The sequence below is a fragment of the Panthera pardus genome, unplaced genomic scaffold (genome assembly GCF_024362965.1).
Source record: "Panthera pardus isolate Hobbes unplaced genomic scaffold, ASM2436296v1 HiC_scaffold_1, whole genome shotgun sequence".
NCBI classification, from domain to species: Eukaryota; Metazoa; Chordata; class Mammalia; order Carnivora; family Felidae; genus Panthera; species Panthera pardus.
Window position 1 is genome coordinate 10,247,128 of NW_026526654.1, and position 12,475 is coordinate 10,259,602.

The 12,475-nt window shown below is 38.9% G+C and overlaps 1 long non-coding RNA gene across 3 annotated transcripts in view; it reads right to left on the minus strand.

The window, feature by feature from the left end:
• Positions 1-12,475, minus strand: part of LOC109264052 (uncharacterized) — a 343,526-nt gene that overhangs the window by 12,087 nt on the left and 318,964 nt on the right. The window contains exon 1 of one of the 3 annotated variants that reach the window (XR_002078555.2): positions 26-195. The exons of the other annotated variants lie outside the window; for them this stretch is intronic. This is a non-coding gene — a long non-coding RNA (uncharacterized LOC109264052). Of the gene's footprint in view, positions 1-25; positions 196-12,475 lie in introns of those variants that run through there. 3 annotated transcript variants of the gene reach the window in all.

A 12,475-nucleotide genomic window follows, 5' to 3' on the forward strand; every position in this document is an offset into this window, starting at 1 on the left:
ATCACAGAAACTGCCCAAAACCCACCTTGACAAAGATAAGATGCTCTTGTAAGGCGTGTGGCATAATCTAATGTTGAACAAACCACTTGAGGCTGGTTGTGTGCGTGGTATCCACCAGGTGACAGGTATCACCGTGCCTCTGTTGAAAGTTGAAAATATCCCATGGCATCTCTGTGAGTGTGCCATGATGTCCCAGGGAACCTTGGCACACAGGGAACCAAAGTTATAGCCCAAGGTTATACAAGCAGGCACAATGGATCCAGAGCAACCAAAGTCTCTTGCTTCCTCATCCAGTAGGCCACGTCCATGGAAGAACTATGGCCTCCTCTTGATTTCATTTTATAAATGGGTATCTGTCTAAACCAGAACTTGATGGACTCATGTGGCAAATTACTGTGTGGAATGCTGAAAATCCTCCCTATCCAAGTAAATTTAATTTATCTGGGCTTTGTCCTCTGAGCAAATTTGTTTGTGGAAAGGCCACTATTAAATTTTTTTTTAATTCTGGTGATTTTTTAAGCTGAATTTGATGGTTGATTTCCATTTGCACTTATACTTCTGGACATGATGGAAAATTGGTATCAAACTAGACCTTCTACTATTAAGAAACTATAAAACAGAACAAAATATACGAGATAACTGTTTTCAGATGTTGGGCAATAAGCAATATAAAATTGTGACCCCAGAGAGGGTAAAAACAGATGAGGCAACCCCACAGTCACCCAGATTTATGCCTGGAGGCACTTCTCAAACCATGGTGCAGGGAGGGGGAGCCCACGCAGAATAAGACAGTTCCGCCAGGGTGAGGGGACGAAAGTTGGAGGGTAGGACCGAAAGGGGACCTGGAGGGCAGGGTATGAGGCATCAGACAAGGATTCCAGAAATCTGCATAGACATCCCCTTGAGTACCTGACTGAAGAGCTGGTGGTCTGTGCTGAGGCCAGGTTCTGATATGGTGGACAAAGTTCAATGACCAAGGAGAAGTGGGAGAAGTGGACATTCCAGAACTTACACAGGGCTGGAAAATACTGAAGCACTGACCACCCAATCCGGAAAGACCACACTGAACTCACTGAGTGCTCCACTAATATCCCAAGAGAATAAAGCTAAGACTAGGGCTACTCGAGCCCTAGAGTAAAGACTACTCTAGAGGTGTCCCAACGAAGCTTAGGGACAAGACTTCACAAGGTGATCTGCAAGTAAGTTAACTGCCTCAGAATTAAATTTCATACTCTTTAAGTGAAGATGATAAAATTTAGACATTCAACAATGTGGCATCCATCATGCCCAGGATACAATAAAAAACTGCCAGACATGTAAAGCAGCAAAGAAATGTGAGAAAAATGTGAACAGTAGTAAAATCACTTAAAAGAAACTGAACTGTAATGACAGAAAGGATAGACTTTAATACAGCTATTACAAATGGGTTGAAAATTTTCAATGAAAGTATGGATATATTGTGGGAACAGAGGGGCAAAGCCAACAGAGAAGTAAAAATGATTGGAAAAGAACACATGAAAATTCTAGAACTGAAAAATACTTTCTAAAATTAAATAGTTCCGATAGAAACTAAAAAACGCCAAGAGAACAGATGAATGAAAGTAGGAGCTGATTCTTTGAAAATATCAATAAGACTGATAAACCTTTAGCCAGACTCATCAAAAAAGAGAGGACTCGAATAAACAAAATCAGAAATGTGGGGGGGGGGGGGGTGGAATAACAGCCAACACCAAAGAAATACAAAGGATTGTAAGTCAGTATTATGAAAAATTGTATGCCAACAAATTGGGCAACCTGGATGAAGTGGATAAAATCCTTAGAAACTTATAACCTCTCTGAGTCAGGAAGAAATAGAAAACTCAGACTGATTACCAACAATGAAATTGAATCAGTAGTAAAAAAATTCCCTACAAACAAAAGTTCAGGACCAGAGAGCTTCACATGGGGATGCTACCAACTATTTAAAGAGGAGTTAGGGGGCACCTGGGTGGCTCTGTCAGATGAGCATCCGACTCTTGATTTCAGGTCAGGTCATGATCTCACGGTTTGTGAGTCCAGGCCCTGTGTTGGGCTCTGCGCTGATAGTGTGGAGCCTGCTTGGGATTCTCTCTCTTCCACTCTCTCTGCCACTCGTGCTTTCTCTCTCAAAATACATAAATAAAGTTGGAAAAATCTTTTATATTTTAAAAAAATAAAGAAGAGTTAGTACGTGCTCTTTCAAACTTTTCCAAAAAATAGAAGAGGATGGAAAACTTCCAAAATCATCCTAGGAAGCTAGCATCACCCTGATATTAAAACCAGATAAAGACACCACAAAGAAAGAGAACAAGAGAGATGCCTGGCTGGCTCAGTTGATGGAGTGTGCAAATCTTGATGTCAGAGTTGTGGTTTCAAGCCCATGATGGGTGTAGAGATTACTCAAAAATAAAATCTTGAAAAAAAAAAAAAAAAAGAACTACAGGCCAATACATCTCTGATGTACATAGACGAAAAAATCCTCAACAAAATACTAGCAAACCAAATCCAATACCTTAAAAAAATCATTTACCAAGATGAAATGGGATTTATTCTGGAGTGCAAGAGTAGTTCAATATTTGTAAACCAATCAACATAATACATCACATCAACAAGAGAAAAGATAAAAACCATAGAACCATTTCAATAGATGCAGAAAAAGCATTTGACAAAGTACAATATATATTCATGATAAAAACCCTTGACAAAAGAGATTTAGAGGGAACATACCCCAACATAATAAATGCCATATATGGAAAACCCACAGGTAACATCATACTCAATGGTCAAAAACTGAGTGATTTCCTCTTAAGGTCAGAAACAAAATAAGGATGTCCACTCTCACTTTTACGCAACAAAGTACTGGAAGTCCCAGCCACAGCAATCAGACAAGAAAAAGTAATAAAAGACATCCAAATTGATAAGGAAGAAGTAAAACTTTCACAGTTTGCATATGACATAATTTATACAGAAAACTCTAAAGACTCCACTGAAAAAACTACTAGAACTGATGAATTCAGCAAGGTCGCAGGATATAAAATCAATATACAGAAATTCATTGCATTTCTGTAGACTAACAATGAAATGGAAGAAAGAGAAATTAAGAAAGTAATCGTATTTACAACTGCACCAAAAATAATAAAATACCTAGGAATAATAAACTAGGTGAAAGACCTGTACTCTGAAAACTGTAAAACATTGATGAAAGAAATTCAAGACGATGCAAAGAAATAGAAAGACATTCCAAGCTCATTGATTGGAAGAACAAATATTGTTAAAATGTCAATACAACCTGGAGCACCTGGGTGGCTCAGTCGGTTAAGCAGCTGACTTTGGCTCAGATCATGATCTCGCACTCCGTGAGTTCGAGCCCCGTGTCAGGCTCTGTGCTGACAGCTCAGAGCCTGGAGCCTGTTTTGGATTCTGTGTCTCCCTCTCTCTGACCCTCCCCCGTTCATGCTCTGTCTCTCTCTGTCTCAAAAATAAATAAACGTTAAAAAAAATTTTTTTTAAAAATGTCGATACTACCCAAATCAATCTACATATTCAATGCAATCCCTATCAACGCAACACCAGCATTCTTCACAGAGATAGAACAAATAATCCTCACATTTGTATGGAACCACAAATACCCTAAATAGCCAAAGAAATTGAAAAATAAAAACAAAGCTAAAGGTATCACAGTTCCAAATTTCAAGTTATACTACAAAGATGCAGTGATAAAAACAGTATGGAACTGGCACAAAAATAGACACATAGATCCATGGAACAGAATAGCCCAGAAATAAACCCACAATTCTATGGTCAATTAACCTTCAACATAGGAGGAAATAATATTCAATGGGAAAGGATAGTCTCTTCAACAAAGGGCATTGGGAAAACTGGAGAGCTATATATAAAAGAATGAGGACCACTTTTTCACACCCTACAGAAAAATAAACTCAAAATGGATAAGGACCTAAATGTGAGACCTGAAACCATAAAAATCTTAGAAGAGAACACAGACAGTAATTTCCTTGATGCCCACCGTAGCAACATTTTTCTAGATCTATCTCCTGAGGCAAGGGATACAAAAGCAAAAATAAACTATTGGGACTACATCAAAATAAAAAGCTTCTGCACAGCAAAGGAAACAATCAACAAAACTAAAAGACAACCAATGAATGGAAGGAGATGTTTACCAATGGCATATGTGATAAAGACTTAGTATCCAAAATATGTAAAGAACTTACACAACATGGAGTACCTGACTGACTCAGTTGGTAGAGCATGTGACTCTTCATCACGAAGTCCTAAGTTTGAGCCCCGTGTTGGGCATAGAGTTTACTTAAAAAAATTCTTAAAAAGAAAAGAACTTCTACAACTTAACACCAAAAAAAAAAAAAAAAATCTAATTAAAAATGGGCAGAAGACATGAACAGACATTTCTCCAAAGAAGACATCCAGATGGCCCACAGACAACTGAAAAGATGCTCAGCATCAGTCATCATCAGGGAAATACAAATCAAATTCACAATGAGATATCATCTCACAGGTACCTGTCAGAATAGCTAAAATGAAAGGCTCAAGGAACAAGTGTTGGTGAAGATGTGAAGAAAGAGGAACCCTCTTGCATTGTTGGTGGGAATGCAAACTGATACGGTGACTGTGGAAAACAATATGGAGTCCCTCAAAGAATTAAAAATAGAAGTACCATATAATCCAGTGATCATGCCATTTACCTAAAGAATACAAACACACGCATTTGAAAGGATATGTGTATCCCTATGTTTATTGCAGCGTTATGTACAATAGTCAAATTACAGAAGGAGCCCAAGTGTCCATCAATAGATGAACAGATAAAGAGGGGGTGGTATGTATACACACACACACACACACAAACACACACACACACACACACAATGGGGTATTACTCAGCCATAAAAAAGAATGAAATCTTGCCATTTGTAACAACATGGATGGAACTAGAGAGTATAATGCTAAGTGAAGTCAGTCATAGAAAGACCTATACCATATGATCTCACTCATATGTGGAATTAAAAAACAAAACAAATAGCTACAGAAATAAGAAAGAGACACAGAGACAAACCAGGAAACAGACTCACTACAGAGAACAAACTGATGGTTACCAGGGAAGAGGTGGGCAGGGGGATGGGGGAAATGGGGAGGGTGATTAAGAGCACACTTATCATGACGAGCACTGGGTAATGTATGGGATTGTTGAATCGCTATATTGTCCACCTGAAACGAATATAGCACTGCATGTTAATTATACTTGAATTTTAAAAAATGATAAGAAAATGAAATGAAATATTTCCATTCATCCATAAAGACTTTCTAATCAAAATCTGTCTTGTGCATAAATATAATGCAGTATACAAAATATATTGTCTCCATAAATAAGACTAGTCACACTATTTTTTACTCTAGCAGCTTTCCTGCAAGGAAGCCAGGGGACTTCATGAACACATGAAAAATAAATTGGGCATCACTGGAAACTAGATTTACCCTCTAAGACAGCACTGTTTAGTAGAACTTTCTGTGACGATGAAAATGGTCAGCATCTGCTCTGTCCAATACAGCAGCCACTAGCCACATGTAGCCATTTAAATGCATTTTAATTAAAAACTCAATTTCTCAATCACAGTACTCTTATTTCAAGTGATCAGAGTACAGCTCTAAGGTCCTAAGGAAGATGTCTATGGCCTTAAAGCCAGTTTTGTTAAAATCTAATGTTTTGTGTGTTAAAAGAATTAATTTAACTTCCAAAGGTTAGAATAACTCAATAATTTCATAAAGAGTAGTTTATGCCTTGGGGAAATCAAGTGGAAATTTTTTTTCTCATCTTATTAGTCAATGTGTTAGCAAAGACGTGTAGACCTTGTCTGAATACAGTGGTTTTCAAACTTTCATGGGCAAAGCAGTTACTTGGAAAGTTTGTTATAAATGAAGATTTCTCAGACACATCCGCCCTCATATTAAGGTCTGCCTAATCTGAGTGTCTTCCTGGATGGGATTCAGGAAACCATATTCTTAGGAAGCATCTCAAGTAGTTCTGGTATATGATTACCCCTTAAGAAATGCTAGAAAAATCCACAAATATCCAAACCAAATATCAACACTTCAATCAGTATGATTTTCTGTGTACGATATAGACAATTATTTAATTTTTTCTTTTGTTACTTGTGTTGTTATTCATCGGCTAAGCTCTCTCTCTTTTTTAAATGTTTTAACTTATTTTTGAAGGAGAGAGACAGAATGAGAGTGGGAGAGGGGTAGAGAGAGAAGGAGTCAGAATCTGAAGCAGTCTCTAGACTCTGAGCTGTCAGTACAGAGCCCGATGCAGGCTCAAACCCGCAAACCGCGAGCTCATGACCTGAGCCAAAGTCGGATGCTCAATCGATTGAATCACCCAAGCACCCCGTCAACAGCTATGCTCTTCTTAAATGTAAAACAGTATTCTTTTCCCATTTTTACTTTATTGTATTCAAAACAAGTTACATTTTCCAGATGATTCAAAATACCATGTTTTTGTACATCAGAACCTTGTATGTACAGGTGTTATTCACTCGTTGAGTGAGTGAATCTAGATGATAGGCGTGCCACCTCTGAAAACACTTGCCCCACACACACTGATAAATTAATGATGTGAGAACCGAGATCCTGGATCCCAACTGAGTACTTTCCCCTTTTATGTCAGCAGAATGCATTTCCCAAGTAAACTCATCATTAGAGAGTTCTGGATCATTAATCCTTTTCTCCTTGTAAATACATCATAATAACAATTTTACTCACAGACTCACCAAAACATGTGTTCTCTCTTGGAGGTGACTGGAAATTCTTTCACATGGTAATATAGATTTGGCTTACAGAATTCCTTTTAGGAAAATAAGGTTTCAAATTAAATATGAGAAACTCTCCAAAACAAACAAATAGACAGACAAATGAACAAACAAAAAACCAAAACCAAAAGAGAAGGGGGAGGGAGAAGGAATAGAGAACAATTGTGAAATTCAGAGGACGAGGCAGAAGATGTGATCTCTAATTAATAGGAATTCAAGAAAGAGAGAACAGAGGAAAATAGAGGAAGGAAAGATCAAAGAAATATTTGATGTAATTTCACAGAATTGAAGAATAAGGACTTTAAAGATTGAAAGAACACACCAAATATCCAGTACATCCAGTACAATAAATGAAAAAAAGACTTACATTACACACATAATCATGCAATTTCAAAAATCAGAAATAAAGAGAGGGAATAAAAAACCCACCCAGAATAACTTACATAGAAAGAATAGAAAACAAGCAAACAAAATAAAAACCAGTCAAATATAAAGGATCAAGAATCCAACCCAATGAACTATCTACAGCTAACATTATATTTAATGATGAAAGCCTGAAAGCTTTCTCCCTATGATCAAGAACGGGACAAGAATATTGCTCTCACTACTGCTCGTCAAATTGTGCTGGAGCTTCTAGCCAGTGCAATAAGGTACGAAAAAGCCATTTAGGTTAGAAAGGTAGAAATAAAAATGTCTTTATTTGCTGATGGTAGAATTTCTTTGGTCAAAAATCTTACAGAAGCTGCCAAAAAAAAAAAAAAAAAAAGCGCTACTAGAACTTGTAAGAAACTTATCAAAGTTACAAAATACAAGATCAAAATTCAAAAATCAATTGTATTTCTCTCTATTGGCAATGAACAATCAGAAACTGAAATTCAAAAAACCATACAGCTTAGAATAATCAAATATGAAATAGTTTGGAGTACAAGATCTGTACACTGAACACTACAAAACATTGCTAAGAGATATTAGGGGATATTTAAATATATGGAGAAAAATAACATATTGACAAATTGAAAGGCCCAATACCGTAAAGATATCAATTCTCCCAAAATGCATCCATAGATTCCATAAAATCTCAGGTAAAATGGCAGAAACCTTTTTGTAGAAATGGACAAACTTAATCTAAATTTCATATAGAAATACTAATGCATATAAGAGCCAAAACGATTTTTACAAAGATTTTAAAAAGTAGAAGGATTAGCACTATTTGTTTTCAAGACTTATTACAAAAATCAAGACTGTGCAGTGCTGGCATGAAGACAGAGCTATAGATCAATGTATTAGGATAAAGAATCCACAAGTAGACCCACCCATGTATGGTTAATTGATTGTTGACAAAGGCACCAAAGCAATTTAATAGGGAAAAAATAATCTATTCAAAAGTGATATTAGAACAATTGAGTAACCATATGCAAAAATATTAACCTTAACCTCATGCCACATACAAAAGTTAACTCAAAATGCATCATAGACCTGAATGTGGGTCTATGTAAACCTACAGAATGTTACAGTTTGGTTCACCAGAATCTTCTATGATGACAAAAATACTCTGCCTGTACTGTGCAAGATAACAGCCATTAACCACATGTGACTGAGTGCTTGAAATGTGGCTAGTGTGACTGAGGAACAAACTTTAAAATTTTTTAATTTTACTTGATTTAGCGTTAAATATAAATAGCCATATTAGGTAGTGGCTATCAGGCATCACAATTCCAGAAGAAATCATAGGAGACAGGCTTGGTGATGTTGACTTTGGCAAAGATTCCTTAAACACAACACAAAGGCATGAACAGGTAAAAAAAAAAAGAAAAAAAAAAGAAGAAACCGATAAATCAGACTTCATCAAAACTTAGAGCTTTTATTTTTCAAAAGATATTGTTAAGAAAATGAAAAGGCAAGCTACAGAATGAGAAAATATTTGCAAAACTGGTACCTGACTTATATCCAATATATATTAAGAACTGTCAAAACTCAATAATTCAAAAAATTATAAAAACGGGCAACCTGTTTGAACAGACACTTGTCTAGAAAGAAAAAAAATATATATATAGCTAATAAGCACATGAAAAGATTCATCATTAGGGAATGCAAATTAAAAATATAATGGGATACTACCAGTCAAGCAGTTGTATATCTAAAAACAAAAAGCAAATGTTGGTGTGGATGTGGAGTAACCAGAACTCTCATATACTGCTGGTAGGAATGTAGTACAGTAGGCATACCCTGAAAACCAGTTTTGTAATTTCTTAAACATTTAAACATATACCTGTGACACAACCATTCCACACTTAGGTATTTATCCAAGCAAAATGAAAGCACATGTCCACACAAAAACTTGCACACAAATTCATGACAGCCAAAAACTGGCTACAAATGTCCTGATGGAAATTTGGTGTACAAACAAATTGTAGTACATCCAGGCAGTGGAATGCTACTCAATAATAGGAAGAATGAATAGCCTACTGATAATGCTGTAACATGGATGAATTTCATAATAATTGTGCTAAGTGAAAGAGGCTAGATGCAGATTACATACTATACAATTCCATTTATATAAAATTCTAGAAAATGGAAACAAATCTATAGTGATAAAAAGCAGATTTGTAGTTACCTGTAGGAAGAGGGAGGGTTTGCAAAGATGGTAAGGAAACTTTTGGGGATAATGGATATGTTCATTATCTTGATTGTGTTGATTGTTTCATGAGTGTGTGTGTGTGTGTGTGTGTGTGTGTATTTGTTAAAAGGAATCAAACTGTACACTTTACAAATGTATAGTTTATTGCATATCAAGTGTCCCTCAGTAAACTATAAAGAACAGTTGTATAGACTACTCAAAAGCAAGATAGTAAGTTAGAAGACAAAATTTCAAGAAAAAATTATTTTTCACCTAGAATCCTATACCTAGCTAAACTACCCTCTAGTGTTGCACAGCTTGCTAGAAGATACCACTTCACAAAACAAGGGAGTAGCTCAAGCAAGAGGGAGAACATGGGATCCAGAAAATGGGAGCTCCACATGGAAGAAAGGTGGAGTGAAGAGTGGTGTTGACAGCCTTGTGTCAACACTTGAGAGCAACCCATCCAACCTGGAGCAGGCAGACAGAGGGCTCTGGCAGGAGTGGCTGCAGGGAGAAAGTGAACTCATAAATTCTTGCATTTGATTATCAAAGATGTTTATGATACTGATATCAAGCACGGAAAGAATTTGTGATAAGAACAGAGAAAAGTGGGGCATCTGGAGGTCTCAGTAAGTTATGCAACCAATTCTTGATTTCAACTCAGGTCATGATCTCACGTTCCTGAGATTGAGCCTGGTGTCGGGCTCTGCACTGACAGCACGGAACCTGCTAGGGATTCTCTCTTTGCCCCTCCCCTCACCCAATAAATAACTATATAAATAAACTTAAAAAAAATAAAGAACAGAGAAACCTAAGTAAATGAACAACTTTCACAAACCAAGACCATTACCAACTCCAGGAAAAAGAGTTTCACAAGGAAGGAAATCTCATCATCATTACCATGGGGCTCAGTCATGAACAGTAGTTCCATTTTCAGACTAAGATGTACACTGAGTATTGATGTTACATGTCTACTATGGGAAAGAGGAGAGTGGGGAAGAATGTAAAAGAACATGGAAGCTTTACAGTTTATTATGAGTATGATCCAATAGATACCATCTAAAATAAATAAATTAAGAATAATCCTCCAGTGGCAGGTGGAGCACAGGAGATTCACAGGGCAGTGAAAGGACTCTGTGTGATACTATGATGGTGGACACAGGACGTTACAACCTGTGCAAACCCACAGGATGCACAACACCAAGGGTGGACCCTAATGCACACTATGGACTCTGGGTGATGACGATGAGTCAGTGCAGGCTCGCCCGCTGTGACAAATGCCCCACTCTGGTGGGGATGTGGGTAATGGAAGAGGCTGTGTGTACGGGGGCAGGAACTCCACACTTGCCACTCAATATCGCTGTGAACCTAAAACCACTCTAAAAATATAGTCCATTAAAAATATTCGTATGGACTACATTAATTATAAATATTAGACTCTGTCAGGTCTAGATTTTAATCCTGAACTTCCTGTTCATTAAACATCTGCTCTTTGATATTACTTTTCATCTATAAAAAGGGGGGGAATAATTATAATCTTGACATGCAGTGAGGATTAAAAGAGATTATATGTGTGAATTGTAATAGTGATTAATCTCTTTATACATTACATTCTTCCCAAAGAGATAGAGGTGGTTTACAGACATACATTTAACAGCGAGATAAATTTTTATTCAATTAAAGATAAGTAAAAAAGGGGGTGCCTGGGTGGCTCACTCGGTTAAGCGTCTGACTCTTAATTTTGGCTCAGGTCATGATCTCATGGTTCGTGTGTTTGAGCCCCAAGTCTGGCTCTTCTTGGAGCCCGCTTGGGATTTTCTCTCTGCGCCCCTCCCCCACTCTCTCAAAAATAAATCAATAAAGAAACCTTAAAAAATAAATAAGAAAACTAAGGGCAAGTCTGTCTGGAACCCAGGACATGTTCAGTTTTCTTTCTCCTGTGATGGCAGCGACACATTCGGGGTGAACTGACTGAGTCTGTGTCCTACCACCTGCTGCCTCAGTGTGCCTGTGGTAAGTCCAGCCCTCGCCCTGCAGCCTCTGCTTCTGCCGTGCTGTCACCTAGCCGATTAATTCAAGGAGGACTCCAAACCAGTGTCAGGGGCCCGTCAAGTTGTATTAAAAGGGTCCTGTTTACAAATAGATTTAGGGCATAATTGCACACAGAATATTCGAAAGACGGCCAAAGCCTAAGCTAGTCAATTTTCTAGTAGAACCTGGGCCCTCAGAATGTGCAATACTTCCTAGGCAGGAAAGCTTATTAACACCAGAATCACAAGGGTTGCGGCTTGAATGGTGCTCCCCAAGAGGATGTTGAAGTCCCGGGCCCCTGATGGGACCTCATCTGGATATGGGGTCCTCGCCGATGATCGAGTGAAGAAGACAGTGTTGGGGCGGCCCTAACTCGGGTGACCGCTGCCCGTGTGCCACGGGGAAATTGGACACACGGAGGAGGCCATGTGAAGGCGAAGGCAGAGATGGGTCATGTGTCCACAGCCAAGCCATGCCCACGACCGCCAGTGAACGCCCGGAAGCTGGGGAGGGGACCAGCATCTCTGTCCCAGACGCCCTGCTTACACACTGTGAGGCCACGGTCTCTGCTGTTCTCCACCCCTCAGCCTCTGGCACTCTGTGACGGTGGCCACAGAGGAGCCTAAGGGGGCTGGTGGGGGGGGGGATGCCGAGTGTCCGCAGGCAGTTCAGAAGTCTCTCTGCTTCAGAGAACCCCATACAAGCACAGGCAGAGAGTGTGGTGCTGGCTCCCAGTCTTCCAGGACCCCAGTCTCTGTGGTGCGGGGTGGCCTCTGTGGTTCAGGGGTGGCCTCTGTGGTGCAGGGGTGGCCTCTGTGGTGCAGTGAGGCCTCCGTGGTTCAGGGGTGGCCTCCATGGTGTAGGGGAGGCCTCCGGGGTGCAGGGTGACCTCTGTAGTGCAGGGGTGGTCTCTATGGTGCAGGGGTGACCTCCATGGTGCAGGGGTGGCCTCCGGGGTGCGGGGGTG